The sequence below is a fragment of the Thalassophryne amazonica genome, chromosome 10, assembly GCF_902500255.1.
Source record: "Thalassophryne amazonica chromosome 10, fThaAma1.1, whole genome shotgun sequence".
NCBI lineage: Eukaryota > Metazoa > Chordata > Actinopteri > Batrachoidiformes > Batrachoididae > Thalassophryne > Thalassophryne amazonica.
In genome coordinates this window covers 66,345,610-66,363,134 of record NC_047112.1, presented here as the reverse complement: position 1 = coordinate 66,363,134, position 17,525 = coordinate 66,345,610, and the positions used below count along the sequence as shown (strand labels likewise).

At 44.2% G+C, this 17,525-nt stretch overlaps 1 protein-coding gene across 6 annotated transcripts in view; it reads left to right on the top strand.

Annotated features, from left to right (window-relative positions):
* LOC117518909 (lysine-specific demethylase 4A-like) overlaps window positions 1–17,525 on the top strand; it is a 279,463-nt gene that overhangs the window by 93,185 nt on the left and 168,753 nt on the right. The window lies entirely within an intron of this gene.

The following is a 17,525-nucleotide window of genomic DNA, read 5'->3' as shown; positions in this document are numbered from 1 at the left end:
TTGTACAGCTCGCAATATGCCTTTTCCTTCGCTTTTGCCACTTCTCTTTTCGCCTTACACCGCATCTCCTTGTACTCCCGTCTACTTTCTTCATCTCTATGACTATACCAAAACTTTTTCGCCAACCTCTTTCTCCTTATGCTTTCCTGGACCTCTTCATTCCACCACCAAGTCTCCTTGTCTTCCTTCCACTGTCCAGATGTCATACCCAGTACTGTCCTAGCTGTCTCCCTCACCACATCTGCAGTACTTTTCCAGTTGTCCAAAATTGCTTCCCCTCCAACCAGTGCTTCTCTCACCTTCTTGCTAAATTTCACACAACAGTCTTCGTCCTTCAGCTTCCACCATCTGATCCTTTGTTGAGCTCTCACTCTCTTCTTTGTCTTTACCTCTAAATTCATCCTACAAACAACCATCCTGTGCTGTCTAACGACACTCTCTCCTGCCACCATCTTACAGTCTCTGATTTCCTTTAGTTTGCATCTCCTATAAAGAATGTAGTCCACCTGTGTGCACCTTCCTCCACTCTTATATGTTACCCTGTACTCCTCACTTTCCTTAAAGTAGGTATTCACCACAGCCATTTCCATCCTTTTTGCAAAATCAACTACCATCTGTCCTTTCCCATTCCTATCCTTGATACCATATCTACCCATTACTTCTTCATCACCTCTGTTCCCTTCACCAACATGGCCATTGAAGTCCGCTCCTATCACCACTCTTTCATGTTTGGGCACACTCTCCACCACCTCATCTAACACACTCCAGAAATCTTCTTTCTTCTTCATCTCACAACCTACCTGTGGGGCATATGCACTGATGATATTCATCATCACCCCTTCAATTTCCAACTTCACACTCATCACCCTGTCAGACACTCGCTTAACCTCCAACACCCTTTTAACATACTCTTTCTTTAAAATGACCCCAACACCATTTCTCTTCCTGTCCTCACCATGGTACAACAACTTGTACCCACCGCTGATGCTTCTGCTCTTACTTCCCTTCCACTTGGTCTCTTGCACACACAGTATGTCTACCTTTCTCCTCTCCATCATATCAGCCAGCTCTCTCCCTTTACCAGTCATACTACCAACATTCAAAGTCCCTACTCTCATTTCCACCCTTCTAGTTTTCTTCTTCTCCCGCTGTTTGTGGAAACCTTCTCTCCTCTTCTTCATCGTCTTCGCCCAGTAGCCCAATTTCCACCGGCACCCTGTTGGGCAACAGCACCGGTGGTAGACGTTGTTAAACCGGGCCGCAACCGATCCGGTATGGAAATTCGATTCTTAGTCTGCATAGTTGGGTTGGCTTGTTTTACGCTGGATGCCCTTCCTGACGCAACCCTCCTCATTTATCCGGGCTTGGGACCGGCACTCAGAATGTACAGGCTGCACATCCCATGTGGCTGAGTTCTTAAATATGCTTTTAATGTATCCCATAATATAAAACTGTTCGGTGCAGAAGGACAGTTTATCTCTCAGCAGCCATAGTGAGCATGGCTGCTGAGAGGTTTGGTGTTTGATGTGAGGGAGCCACTCCTGAAAGAAGCCACTGCGGAAAGCAAGGCCCAGGTCAGCACCAGGACCAAGCGGAACACTCTACAAGGTCTATAAGCACTGTCCCAAGTTGCTACACCGGCTCTGGAAGATCTTGAGGATCATCTGGAGGAGGGGGAAGCCAGCGCAGCAGTGGTGATTTGCAGAGGGTGTGTGGATCCCTAAAGAGGAGGACTCCAAGAACATCAACCAGTTCAGAATAATCTCTCTCCTCAGTGTCAAAGGGAAGATTTTCTTCAAAATTGTAGCTAAGCGACTGATTTCGTCCTCAAGAATGGATACATAGACATCTCCATGCAGAAAGACAGCATCCCCGGGGTACCAGGGTGCTTAGAGCACACTGGCATGGTTACTCAGCTTCTCAGAGAGGCAAGGGAGAACAAGGGTGATCTGGTGGTGCTGTGGGTAGATCTGGCCAATGCCTATGGCTCAATGCCCACAAGCTGGTCCTTGAAACCCTGCAGAGGCACCATGTTCCAGCTGCAGTAAGAGACCTCATCCTGGATTACTACAGTGACTTCAGCCTGAGGGTCTCAGCAGGATCAACAACATCTGAGTGGCACAGATGGCAGATGGGAATCATCACAGGCTGTACCATCTCAGTGATTCTGTTCGCTCTGGCAATGAACATGATGATGAAATCCGCAGAACCAGAGTGCAGAGGTCCCAAGTCTAAGTCTGGGATCCGCCAACCGCCAACCCGTGCCTTTATGGATGACCTGACAATGACCACCGAGCCAGTGCATGGTGGCACATGGATCTTGATGGGGTTGGAGAGGATAATGGGATGGGCCAGGATCTCATTCAAGCCTGCGAAATCAAGATCCTTGGTCTTGAAAAAGGGCAGAGTGGCTGACAAGTTCCGCTTCTCTATCGCAAACCCGGATCGGAACCCTGATCCCTACCATCTCTGAGAAGCTGATAAAGAGCTTGGGAAAGTTCTTCAAGTGCAGCCTCAGGGATACAGTCTGCAAACACCTGCGAGGAGCTACATGGATGGCTGAAGGTTGTGGACAAGACTGGCCTTCCAGGAAAATTCAAGGCGTGGATTTACCAGCATGGGATTCTGCCAAGGATACTGTGGCCACTGCTCCTCTGAGTTCCCGATGACTGTTTCAATTTCAATTTATTTTCATTTATAGAGCGCCAAATTACAACAGAGTTTCCTCAAAGCGCTTCACACAGGTAAGGTCTAACCTTACCAACCCCCAGAGCAACAGTGGTAAGGAAAAACTCCCTCTGAGGAAGAAATCTCAAGCAGACCAGACTCGAAGGGGTGACCCTCTGCTTGGGCCATGATACAAACATAAATTACAGAACAATTCACAGAACAATTCACGGACGAATATACAAGAAATGCTATTGGCGCACAGGACAGGATGATCGCCAACACAAACACAACTCCCATCTCTGGATGGAGCTGCACCTTGAACAGAGAGAAAAAACAGAATCAGGCATCAGAAAGACAAAAAATACTGTATAATTTACCAGCGTTAAAGAAAAACAGAGAAATACTAAGGTGATCGCCGGCCACTAGTCCTAAACTTCACTAAAAGACCCAGAATTTAGGTAAAGTTGAGGCCGCAGCCCGCTCCAATTACTAATAAATGAATTAAAAGAGTAAAAAGCGTAAAACAAAACTGTACCAGTATGCTAGCCATATGAAAGGGAAAATAAGTGTGTCTTAAGTCTGGACTTGAAAATCTCCACAGAATCTGACTGTTTTAATGATGCAGGAAGATCATTCCACAGAGCAGGGGCAGGATAAGACAAAGCTATATGACCCGCAGACTTCTTATTCACCTTAGGCACACAAAGTAGTCCTGCACCCTGACAACGTAAAGCCCGGGCTGGTATGTAAGGTTTAATTACGTCAGCTAGGTAGGGAGGTGCCAGTCCATGAATAATTTTATAGGTTAGTAGCAGAACCTTAAAATCTGATCTCACTGGGACAGGAAGCCAGTGAAGGGATGCCAAAATGGGTGTAATGCGGTCGAACTTTCTGCTTCATGTCAAAAGTCTGGCTGCAGCATTTTGAACCAATTGGAGACCCCTAATGCTAGACTGCAATAAACCAGAAAATAGAACATTGCAGTAGTCCAATCTAGAAGAGATAAATGCATGGATCAGGGTCTCAGCATCAGCCATAGACAGGATGGGACGAATCTTCGCTATATTTCGCAGGTGGAAGAAAGCAGTCCTAGTAATATTTCTAATGCGGAGGCCAAAGGACAACGAAGGATCAAAAATTACCCCAAGGTTCCTCACTTTGTCAGTTTGATGTATGACACATGAGCCGAGGCTGAGCGTTAACTGGTCAAATTGATGCCGATGTCTCACTGGACCAAGAACCATCATTTCAGTCTTATCAGAGTTTAAAAGTAGGAAGTTTCTAGACATCCAACTTCTCACTGCTGCAAGGCAATCTTCTAAGGATTTTATGTGAATGAGATTACCAGCAGTTATCGGCATATGTAACTGAGTATCATCTGCATAGCAGTGAAAGGTAATCCCAAAACGCTGCAATATGTGCCCAATGGGTGCTATATAAAGGGAGAAAAGCAGGGGGCCTAAGACAGACCTCTGTGGAACCTCAAATTTCATGTCTAAGGTTAGAGGTAGTGTTACTGTACAAAACACAGTGAGAACGACTGGTCAAGTATGACGTCAGCCATGCAAAGGCACTCCCAGTAATCGCAAAATGATTTTCCAGCCTATCAAGTAGAATATGATGATCCAGTGTATCAAATGCAGCACTGAGATCTAACAGCAACAGAACTGTAGTGGTGTCCGAATCCATTGTAAGCAAAAGATCATTCACCACTTTAGTGAGAGCCGTCTCTGTGGAATGATATTTTCTAAAAGCAGACTGCAGTGGCTCAAAGAGATTATTCTCAATTAGATAGTCTACGAGCTGCCAGGACACCACTTTTTCCAGAATTTTAGAGAAAAATGATAGATTTGATATCGGCCGATAGTTTGTCAATACACTAGGGTGAAGATTAGGTTTCTTAAGTAATGGTTTAATCACTGCAGATTTGAAACATTTAGGAACAGATCCAGAAGTTAAAGAAAGATTAATAATTTCCAGCACAGTCAGCCCAAGAGTGGGCCACAGGTCCTTAAACAGTTTTATTGGTATAGGATCAAATAAACAGGTTGTGCTTTTTGTTAACATTACGAGTTTTGTCAGCACGCCTAGTGAGATACTCTCAAATTCTGTAAATCCAGGTAATACCTCAGTTGTGGCGCCCACCTCAATAGTAGGGTGTAGTGGCTGGGTTAAGGCATGTTGGGATATGTTTAACCTGTTGTCTTCTATTTTCTTCCCAAAGTAATCCAGGAAATCTTGTGCTTAAAAGGAGAGCGAACTACAGGTGGTTGTCCGTGCATAAGTGTTGCCACCGTGTCGAACAAGAACTTTGAGTTGTGCTTGTTTTTGTTGATCAAATCAGAGTAGTAAGTACGCTTTGTAGCCAATAATGCCTGCTTATAGTCTAAGATAGCATCATGCCACGCAAAGTGAAATACTTCTAATTTAGAACGACACCATTTCCGTTCTAGACCTCTTGCTTTATGCTTGAGGTCATGCAGATAATCATTGAACCAAGGTGACTGTGATTTGGGGGAGCGTGGTTTTAACACAGGTGGTGCAATCATGTCGAGTGTAGTTTTGAGCACTGAGTTTAAACTATCCACAAGTCTGTCTACTGACTGGGTATTTGTCAAATGTGAAGCTAAGACATCAGGCAGTCTAGCGTCGTGTTCAGTCTTAGTTGAGGAGTTAATGCATCGCCGTAATGATATATAAGGTTGTTGTTCCACTAAACACGGCAGTGAAACTGTAAATTTAATAAGTGAGTGATCAGACACCACTGATGTAAGAGGCATGATGTCACTATTCATGACAGCAATACCATGTGCGAGAACCAGATCCAGGGTGTTTCCACTAATGTGCCTCGAATCCTGAAGGCATTGCCGAAATCCTAATGCATCCACAATTTCCATAAATGATTTGCAGAGGGGATCAGAAGGCTTATTTATATGAATGTTAAAGTCAGCAATGATCAGAATGTTATCTACACTAGTTGAGAAGTTAGAGATGAACGTACTAAATTCATCTAAGAATTCAGAATATGGAGCCGGGGGCCTATATACAGTGACAAAGTAATATGACTGATTTTTATTCTTCTGACCTTGGCAATGTGTAATATCCTGAGCAGAGCAGAGAATCAGATGCTCAAACGAGTGATATTTGTAACCCCCAACAGCTTGTAAGCTAAACCTAGATTTATAAATAAGAGCAACATCCCCGCCTTGCTTCGCATCACGAGGGACGTGACTAAATGTATATGCTGGTGGGCAGGCCTCATTTAAGGGGAGGACAGCTGTAGGTTTAAGCCAGGTTTAACATAGCCCAATCATATCTAAGTGATGATCAATAATTAGATCATTGATCAACAATGATTTTGAGGACAGTGATCTTGTTAATGAGACCCAGCCTAAGGACCTCAATGGGGTTGACAGTTGAACTGTTTGGGTTTAGGGGTGGTTCCAGAGTAGCATATATAAGATGCTTAGAAGTACGTTTAGGTTTGAGACATTCCACGCACGTTGTAGGCAGCAGTCGCAAAATCTTTGCTATTGCTGGAACAACCACAGGGCCATCCTCAATTTCAACATCATCCAATATAGTAATGGGTATTAAGTTTGGTTTGGTCAGATTTTTATGGACACGACTACGGAAGCAGGTCACAGTCTCAACTTGTTGAAATTCCCTCCCTGGCAAATAAACTGCACTATCACCATAGTGGATTTTCTGCACTAAATTCCCCGCTAAGCTAATGGATTCCACACCCACATTTGTCATAAGCCTTGCAGGGTCTCTAATCACCTGCACAGTGGCTTCCTGTAGATTCCTAATGTTACCCTCCCTGTAGACCTCTATCTGTGTTCGCAGACAAGATGCAACTACCAACTTAGATCTGGAAAGGAGAGTCAGTCCCTACTTGAGAAGATGGTTAGGGCTGCTGAGGAGCTTGAGCAACATCGCCCTCTGTGGAAACACCTGCAAACTGACACTCCCCTTGAAATCCATGGAGTTGGAGTTTAAGGTCTTGTGTGTAAGTGAGGTGCTGCAATTCCGCGAGTCAGCGGACCCAAAAGTATCCAGGGCAGGAGTAGCAGTCAAGACTGGCAGGAAATGGAGAGCGGAGGCGGCAGTGGAGCAGGCAGAGTCTCGACTACGCCACAGAGTCCTGGTGGGAACAGTGGCCAGAGGCAGGGCTGGACTAGGAACCCCCCCCCCCTATTTTGAGAAGGCTCGGGGACAGGAGCGGAGGCAACTAGTCCAGAATGAGGTGAGAGCACTGGTGGAGGAGAGATCCAGCAGAGCAGTGGGAATTAGGCAGCAAGACACTTGAGAGAGATGGGAGCAAGTTGCGGAGAGGAAGATCTCGTGGACTGACCTCTGGCGGGCAGAGCCACACTGCATCAAGTTCTTGGCCCAGGCTGTCTATGATGTACTTTCCAGCCCATTCAAATCTCCACTGCTGGGGCTTGGTTGACACACCAGCATGCCCCCTTTACCAGAGAAAGGGGATCCTCGAGCACATACTGAGTTGCTGACCAAAAGCTCTGGGGAGAAGCCAAGAACAGCATCGAGAGTAGCATCAGGGCTTCTCAACACTGTGCAGGACTGGCAGCTGTCAGTGGACCTGGGCAGCCAACTCAAGTTCCCCCAGCATGTTGCTAAGACCACCCTCACACCTGACATCATTCTGGTGTCAGAGGCAACGGAGAATGTTGTCATGCTGGAACTCACTGTGCCATGGGAAGAACGAATGGGGGTGGTCTTTGAGCAGGAGAGGGAGTAGTATGACAGCCTAGTCAGCGACTGCCACAGACAAGGCTGGAAGGCTTGTTGCTTGCCTGTGGAGGTAGGGTGCAGAGGCTTTGCTGGACAGTCTCTGTGCAAGGCCTACACAGCACTCTGCATCACAGGAGAGAGAAGGAGGAGGGCCATCCATAGCAACACAGAGGCCACAGAGAAAGCCTCAAGGTGGCTCTGGATAAAGAGGGCGGATCCGTGGTCGAGTGCTACTAGGGCACAAGTTGAGGCCTCATCTACCTCAGCTGGGTCGCCTGAGAGAGGGTGTCTGATGTTCGAAAGACCCGAAACACCCAGTGACCTCAGCTACATCACTGATGATGTGCCCTAGCTATGCATCAGAAGATGTTTCATTGCAACAACAGTAGTCTCTAGTTTGGGGGTGCATCTGTCTCCATATGTCTATCAAGTTTACATCTTTCATACAAGCCAAGGTGGTTTTGGCTGCTTTTGTTTTGGATGTTGTCTGAGCTGACTTATCTAGGTCAGGATCTAAACAGAAATTGAAATCACCTCCAACAAGTATGTTCTGATGTCCACCAGCTACTTTAAGGAATATCTCTTTCATAAATGATTCATCGTTGTAATTTGATGCATATAAATTTAAAAGTGTCCAAGGTTCTGAATAAATCTGGCAATTAACTAGAACATATCTGCCCAGCGGTTCAATAATGGTATCTCCTATGGTCACGGGAGTATTTTTATTTATCAAAATGGCCACTCCTCTGGCTTTCGAATTAAAAGATGATGCCAATACCCGCCCAACCCATTCTCTTTTTAGTTTCTTATGTTCCAATGTAGTTAGGTGGGTTTCTTGTAGAAAAGCAGTATCAATCTTTAGTTTTTTTTTTTTTTTTTTAGGTATGACAATACTCTTTTCCTCTTTACTGGTCCATTCAGCCCATACACATTAAAACTAACAAATTTCACCACCCTATCCATTTATTTTTAGTGTAAATGTTAATTGAGGTCCATGACCCTTCCACAACATTCATTCATTCATTCATTCATTCATCTTGTACCGCTTAGTCCAGTTACAGGTCTCGGGGGGTTGGAGACTATCCCAGGAGCCATAGAGCACAAGGCGGGGTACACCCAGGACAGGACGCCAGTCTGTCGCAGGGCCACAAACAGACACACACACACCTACGGACCATTTAAAGATTCCAATCCACCTAACCCGCATGTCTTTGGATATGGGAGGAAACCGGAGCACCCGGAGGAAACCCACGCACACACGGGGAGAACATGCAAACTCCACACAGAAAGGCCACGGGCGTTGAACCCACGACTTTCTTGCTGTGAGGCAACAGTGCTAACCACTAAGCACCGTGCTGCCCCCTTAGTAAGCACTGACCATTAAAAAATCCCACCCAGCCCTCCCATCCCAAAATCCAATTCTGGAACATTTTGCACCTGCTACCCTTTTACTATGGGAAGTGCTTATTGCACCTAACACATTAAGCTTACGTAACTGATTCATTAACAACTCATCCAGCCCAGGGCGCCATGTGAAAACATACACACCAAATCCAGTTATATATTTTGAGAAAATGAGTTAAAGGTTGCCGATTAGTTGTTTTAAAACTTAACCTCAGGATCAACTTAAAGAGCTGTTATCACTTAACACAGATACTTAGCACCGACGTTGTATAAAACAAGTTGACAACAGCTTTGTCTGAAAATAGAAAAGGATATACTGCATTTTGGATTAAATCCACCTGTGAGCACAGTTATGTTTGCCCAGGGAACTCACGCAGGAAAGCCACCGCTTCCTTTGGTGTCTTGAAGAATCTTTAGCTGCCATCCGGAAGATTGATCCTCAGCGTTGCAGGGCAAACTGGATCTCTCTGGACCGAAGCACCTTCTTTATTTGGTCGTACTCCTTCCTGGGTTTCACGATGTTGGTGCTCATGTCGGGGAAAAACGGCACCGGTTTATTTTCGTGCATGGTCAGACCCTTCATCTCTCTGGCTCGTTGTGAGGCGATGCGAAGGATTTTGTCCCGGTATTGAGATTTTAGCAGGCGCTCCAGTACACGCCTGGGTCTCTACTCTGCAGGTGGCCGTGGTGTCGGGGTCCGGTGTGCCCTCTCTAGAATCAGAGTCTCTGTGAAGTGCTCCTGTCCCAGGATGGTTGGGATCCAGTTAGTGAAAAACTTCAGGAGGTTGTTCCCTTCACACCCCTCTGAGAGATTAACGATTCTTGCAACAGCTGTAGTTTTTCTTTACTTAACTTGAGGACATGGAAGTCAAGATCTGTTAGCTGGTCCTCCGCCATGCCGATCTGCTCCTCAGCTTTGGTCATACGGGATGTCAACTTATCCAGCATCAATTTTAGTCCGGAGATAGACTGGTTAATTTCTGCCATTTTAGAGTTGAGTTTGCAGGAGAGGGAGTGGTTACCATTTCATATTTCCTGAAGAATGAGGGCGTAGCTTCCTTTGGTTGTCTCATTAGCATGTGTCTGTGAGGTTGCTGCCATTTCAGGAGCCGTTTTGATGCTAGTCTCGGAAGAACGTTTCTGTATAGTTGTCGAGATATGCTCGATAGCTGGGTTTTGTTGTTTGCTTCTGGGTCTCAGGTCCATAATAATGTCACTTGGCAAACTTAGAGGTGGGTTTGGGTGTTTTTATAAGTTTTAAAATGTTAATATCTGGAGAGCCTCTGGGCTAGCATCTACGTCATCTCACGGCATCACGTGATCCCCCTGCAACAGGTTTTCTCAATGAGCAGCAGCCTTTTATTGCAGATTGTGCACCAGTGTGTAGCTCTGCCCACACCCCAAAAATAGGTCACTGGGTCAATGAAGAACAACAAAACCAACAGTTCAACACAACTGTTTTACCAAGCTATTACAATAAAAACATTACAAATAATTACCTTTTAAGCTGTTCAAATACATTCTCCACCTCAGCGCACGAGAGAGTGGGAGGAAACAAAGGATCGAGATGAAACAGTCCTCTGTGTTTCCAAAAGGGATTAGAGGTGTTTTCACCTGCCAAATTCTGACAGAAAATGATCCACTACAAAATAATTATTTTATGTACAGCATCCAGTGCACAAAGCAGGCGGGACTGTCACGATGAAGTACAGTTGCATGCAAAAGTTTGGGCACCCCTGATAATTTTCATGATTTTCCTTTATAAATCATTGGTTGTCTGGATCAGAAATTTCAGTTAAATATATCATATAGCAGACAAACACAGTGATATTTTAGAAGTGAAATGAAGTTTATAGTATTTACAGAAAGTGTGCAATAATTATTTAAACAAAATTAGACAGGTGTATAAATTAGGGCACCCTTGTCATTTTATGCATTTTAATACATTTAGCACTAATTATTGGAATACAGAATTGGTTTGGTAAGCTCATTAACCCTTGACCTCCTTACTCAGGTGACTCCAATCATGAGAAAGGGTATTTAAGGTGGCCATTTGCCAGTGTTCCCCTCTTTGCATCTCTTCTAATGAGTGGCAACATGGGAGCCTCTAAACAACTCTCCAATGACCTGAAAACAAAGATTGTTCAACGTCATGGTTTAGGGGAAGGATACAAAAAGCTATCTCAGCGATTTCAGCTGTCAGTTTCCACTGTGAGGAACATAGTGAGGAAATGGAAGACCACAGGCACAGTACTAGTTAAGGCCCAAAGTGACAGTCCAAGAAAAATCTCAGATAAGCTGAAGTGATAGATGGTGAGAACAGTCATAGTCAACCCACAGACCTGCTCCAAAGACCTACAACATGATCCTGCTGCAGATAGTGTCTCTGTGCATCATTCAGCTATACAGCGCACTTTGCACAAGGAGATGCTGTATGATGCTGTAATGCAGAGGAAGCCTTTTCTGCATACACACCACAAACGGAGTCGCTTGAGGTATGCTAAAGCACATTTGAACAAGCCACCTTAATTTTGGAATAAGGTGCTGTGGACTGATGAAGCTAAAATTGAGTTATTTGGACATAACAAGGGGCAGTATGCATGGCTGAAAAAGAACACAGCATTCCAAGAAAAATGCTTGCTACCTACAGTAAAATTTGAAGGTGGTTCCATCATGCTGTGGGGTTGTGTGGCCAGTGCAGGTACTGGAATCTTGTTAAAGTTGAGGGTCACATGGATTCCAGTCAATATCAGCAGATTCTTGAGAACAATGTTCATGAATTAGTGACAAAGTTGAAGCTGCGCCGGGGCTGGATTTTTCAACAAGACAGCGACCCTAAACACTGCTCAAAATCTACTAACATTCTGGAATGGCCATCTCAATCCCTCGACTTGAATATTATTGAAAATCTGTGGTGTGATTTTAAGCGGGCTGTCCATGCTCGGAAACCAACAAACCTAGATGTTTTGTAAAGAAGAATGGTCCAAAATACCTTCTACCAAAAAACAAGACTCTCATTAGAAGCTATAGGAATCGTTTAGAGGCTGTTATTTCTGCAAAAGGAGAATCTACTAAATATTGATGTATTTTTTCTGTTGGTGTGCCCAAATTTATGCACCTGCCTAATTGTGTTTAAAGAATTATTGCACACTTTCTGTAAATCCTGTAAACTTCATTTCACTTCTCAAATATCACTGTTTGTCTGCTATATGATATATTTCACTGAAATTTCTCATCCAGACAACCAATGATTTATAAAGGAAAATCATGAAAATTTTCAGGGGTGCTCAAACGTTTGCATACAACTGTATGTGAGAGGGCGGAGCCAAAATAGCCTGTCCTGTCCTCGTAGTGCCAGGTGCTCGGATAATTTAATTTTAATAGCCTCGTCTTCACCACAAACATGCCTCTAAAATCCTCGTTTATCCTCGTAGTGCCTTGTACAAAAACGGCCCCACGCTGTTGTCACTCAATTTTGAATTTCTTGAAATTAACGCCACAGTCAAAAATGAACCTTGATAGCCAAATATTCTGCCTCTAAGAGCCACTGTTCTCCCACAGTTGAATAACTGGACTCGTATCAAAAAAACATGCTACGTGACTCATTATTCATCCTTCATTATTCGATGGGACCAGGGCTTTAGACAAACCTCTTGGTCAACAGAGCCATTATCCTCCCCTCCTTGCTGTACTTAGCAAGTCCTGGATTACCTACCCCAGGTTGGAACAACTTCACCAAAGAAGCTGTTTAGGCAAAAGGAATGCTTCAAGAATAATATCAAGATTAGCATCATATTGCATTGGATAGGCAGTGCTGGAAGAAAACAGTGTTAGAAGGTGCTGCACATCATGAAATGTAACTCCACCATAATGCAGTGACAGATTGACACTACTGCTAGGAAAGACAGAAAAGTGCTCCACCAACACTCACTATCGGTACCAGCTGCTGTTGTGGAAATATCCTGTGATTGATTAGAGTCCCATGCAGTGGGACAGTTGATATAGATAGGCCTCCAAGACAGTGGGTTTCAATGCCTGGATAAGGCCCCAGTTCCAATGAAGTTGGGACATTGTGTGAAATGTAAATATAAACAGAATACAATGATTTGCAAATCCTCTTCAACCTATATTCAGTTGAATACACCACAAAGACAAGATATTTAATGTTCAAACTGACAAATATTTGCTCATTTTGAAATGGATGCCTGCAACACATTTCAAAAAAAGTTGGGACAGGGGCAAGAAAAGACTGGGAAAGTTGATGACTGCTCAAAGAACACCTGTTTGGAACATTGCATAGGTGAACGGGTTAATTGAAAACAGGTGAATGCCATGATTGGGTATAAAAGGAGTATCCCCAAAAGGCTCAGCTGTTCACAAGCAACGATGGGGTGAGGATCACCACTTTATGAACAACTGCATGAAAAAATAGTCCAACAGTTTACGAACAATGTTTCTCAATGTTCAATTGCAAGGAATTTAGGGATTCCGTCATCTGCAGTCCTTTATATAATCAGAAGATCCAGAGAATCTGGAGAACTTTCTACACATAAGCGGCAAGGCCGAAAACCAACATTGAATGCCCATGACCTTCGATCCCTCCCTTTAATGCAGTGCCGCCGGGAATCCCTCGCAGCACTGCATTAAAAACCGACATCATTGTGTAAAGGAGCTTACTGCATGGGCTCAAGAACACTTCAGAAAACCATTGTCAGTTAACACAGTTCTTTGCTACAAGTGCAAGTTAAAACTCTGCCATGCACAGCACCAGCCAGACATCAACAACATTCAGAAACGCCGCCGCTTTCTCTGGGCCCGAGCTCATTTGAAATGTACAGGCGCAAATTGGAAAAGTGTGCTGTGGTCTTATGAGTCCACATTTCAAAGTCTTATTGGAAATCATGGTTGTCGTATATCAGGTTTATCGAACAGAGAAGGCTGGAGACAAATGCGGAACTTGACACAGTAGCTCTGGTTCAAAGAGGCCTTTACTGAATAAATCAGTGAGGTCCGGTACACAGAGAGGCAGTCCAGAAGAAGCGAACAGATCAGAATCATCAGGCAAATGGTGTGGTCGGTATTAACAGGCAGGTGGTCAAAACACAACATGGCAGCAGGACTTGAAAACACAATGAAACAGAGCTAGAAGCGAAGGCACAAGGTGCAACGATCAGGTGAAAAACCAGTGCAACCATTGCTTCTTATATACACCTAGTGAAGAGCTGCAGATTGGAAACGTGTGGAAAGATCCATAAAAGGGTGTGGCCCAAACTGAGTGTAATGACCCCCACCAAGCTCCAAGAGAGACAGACAAGAGAAATAGGGAGAGATAAAGTCCAAGCAGGAAACACCCAGCTGGAGACAGAACACAATCCAAAATCTAAACTAAGCAAACAATAAAAACAAAACCCAAACAGCACAAAATCAGAACAAAAATGAAACGATGACCTAAACTAAACATGGCAGATAACCGGACAAAACACAGTACATGACAGGACCCCCCCTTAACGTCCGGCACCCAACGGCCCAGGGGAATCAGGACGTCGAGCATTGAAGTCCATGATCAGGTCTGGGTCCAAGATGAAATGGGAGGGGACCCATGAGCACTCCTCCCGTACCCCTCCCAGTCCACCAGGTACTGCAACCCCCTCCCACGCCACAGAGACCCCAAGAGGCTCCACACCGAAAAGGTCGGCCCACCATCCATGAACCGGGTGGTCGGTGGGGGAATGGCCAGTGGGCACAAATGACTGGTGTGGGCAGGCTTCACATGCCTGCCCCTCATATTTGGAACACCCTCCCTGACCATCTGAGTGCTCCACAGACTGTGGAAGCTTTTTAAAAAAACCTCGAGACATACCTGTTTAGACAGGCCTCGCACAGGTGTCAATAATTTGAATCTGTTGCATCTTAGTCTTTTTATTCTAGTTTATTATTTTATTTTGGTTTTATCTTAAGATTTTCTGTTTTTATTCTCTTATGTATCCTTAGTTTTAGCAGGGGTGGTGGCCAAGTGGTTAATGCGCTTGGTTTCAGTTTGGAAGGTTCTGGGTTCAAATCCCACCCCTGCCACATTTCTCCATGTAATGTGGAGTTGCATCAGGAAGGGCATCCGGCGTAAAACCTGTGCCAAATCAACATGCAGATCCACCTTGGATTTGCTGTGGCAACCCCAAGTGCAAACAAGGGAGCAGCCGAAGGGACTTACTTTTATGTATCCTTAGTTTTATTTTTTCCTGTAGCACTTTGAAATTTTTATTAATGAAAGGTGCATTATAAATAAAACTTATAAACTTATTATTATTATCATGACATTGTTGAACGTGATGTCATTGAACATCCCGTTACACTCATTTTGTTTAAAACAGTTTGTTGATGAAAGTTTATTTTCTTTTATGAATGAAATATTTATCTAATCACATAAATCTGAAAATGCCAGAAGTTACTGTGGATAACTGAAAGGATGATGTCATTGCCCTGCCTCTGTAACATGTTGTTAACAGTGTAATTGAGCATATTATTATGCTGAGGGGCTTCTTTACAAACTCTTAAAAAAAAAAAAACCCTTAACAAGTAACTTCCATCATAACGAATTAACGCATTTCCAGACATCATCTTCCAAAACAAGGGTGTCTTGTAGGGAACAGTTTTCATCTATGATGATGAATTCTGGCAACAGGTTAGATTAAAAGACTATTTAATCCATGAGCCGGCTTCTAAAGTTTTAGTTTTTGTTGCTAAATTGATTAGCTCCACACCTTCTTCTCCATTTTTCTACTTTTAAGATTAGGCTTAAAACTTTCCTTTTTGCTAAAGCTTATAGTTAGGGCTGGATCAGGTGACCCTGAACCATCCCTTAGTTATGCTGCTATAGACTTAGACTGCTGGGGGGTTCCCATGATGCACTGAGTGTTTCTTTCTCTTTTTGCTCTGTATGCACCACTCTGCATTTAATCGTTAGTGATTGATCTCTGCTCTCTTCCACAGCATGTCTTTTTCCTGATTCTCTCCCCTCAGCCCCAACCAGTCCCAGCAGAAGACTGCCCCTCCCTGAGCCTGGTTCTGCTGGAGGTTTCTTCCTGTTGGGGTTTTTCTGTAATTATTGTATGGCTTTTACCTTACAATATAAAGCACCTTGGGGCAACTGTTTGTTGTGATTTGGTGCTATATAAATAAAATTGATTTGATTTACAAGTGTCACAGCACTACGTACAGGCCTGGCATGTGTGCTATAGCATTTTCACGTGGTTTCACTGGATCTGTGAGAGCAGAGATATTTCTTGAATGGAACACTTTTTGAAAATGACAAAGAAAAAGATTGTATAGCAGAAGTTCAGTTTCAGTGTGGACAAGGCCTTAAAAACATTTGATGACATTAAGTTAAAATAATAAATGAGGAGTTATTTTCTTGGGGGTGCTATGACAAATCCAGGGGGACCTCCAGCCCCCCCTGGCGCCACCCATGGTGGAGACACCCATTGATTACATGTCCTGACTTTTATAATATGCTTTATGTGACTAGAGACACGTGTACATCAAACTACTGAATACAATAGAGAGCCTGTAGTGTTACTGCACATATATACTTAGAACAAAACTTGTCCTCTGCATTTAACCCATCCTAATTACCGTTAGACACAATCTAACCACTAGGAGCAGTGGGCAGCCACAGTCCAGCACCCGGGGACCAACTCCAGATGTTGACGTTGCCTTGGTCAGGGACAGAGAAAGGAGCAGACCCTAAATAAGCATGTTTTTGATATGCTCAAGGAAGCACTCCTGATTGTCCTTTACTTGGCATCTCTAACTGGTGCCATTCATTCTATTATCACATCAGGCTGTTCTTAGGTTGGGAACACAGTTGTGTCATCGACAACAGGACATATTTGCATCCCAGCAAACCCCCGCTCCACAGGGAGGGTGATATGTGTTCCTCAAGCTTGTGTCCTCTACTTTGAGGGTTTGGTGCAGTATCTTAGGGGTTCCTAGGACTGCACTCTTCTGGCCTCTGATGTTGTGCCTGGAATCTGCTGGAGCCACTTTACCAGTTTGGGGCTTACAGCTCCTAGTGCTCCTATTACCACTTTGGACTTTACCTTCCACATCTGCTTCAGTTTCTCCTTCAGCCATTGGTACTTTTCTTCTCATGCTATCAGCTGGGATTGACACATCCATCACAACTGTGGTTTTCTTTATCTTATCTTAGCTTTTCTTTGCTTATCAACCACCACTATGTCTGGTTGGTTGGCTAGCAGCTGCTTGTCTGTCTGTACTTTGAAGTCCCACAGGACCTTAGACCTGTTGTTCTCACCCACCTTTGGTGACATCTCCCATGGGAACTTGGGGACTTCTAATCTGTATGCGGCACAGATATTCTTGTACATGATTCCTGACACTTAATTTTGCATCTCAGTGTACCCTGTCCCAGCTTACAACTTGCATCCTATTTACTATGTGCTGGTCTGTTTCTGGGGCACATTTGCACTGCCTGCAACTTGGGTCCTGTCAGCTGTGGTGGACTCCTGCCTTTATGGATCTGATGCTTAGGGCTTGTTCTTATGTCATTATCAGAGCCACTGTGCTATCCTTTAGTCCGGCCTTTTCTAGCCACTCGTAGGTCTTCCTAATATCAGCCACTTCCTCTATCTGTCAATGGTACATCCCATGGAGGGGCTTGGTGTTCCCTAATAGCT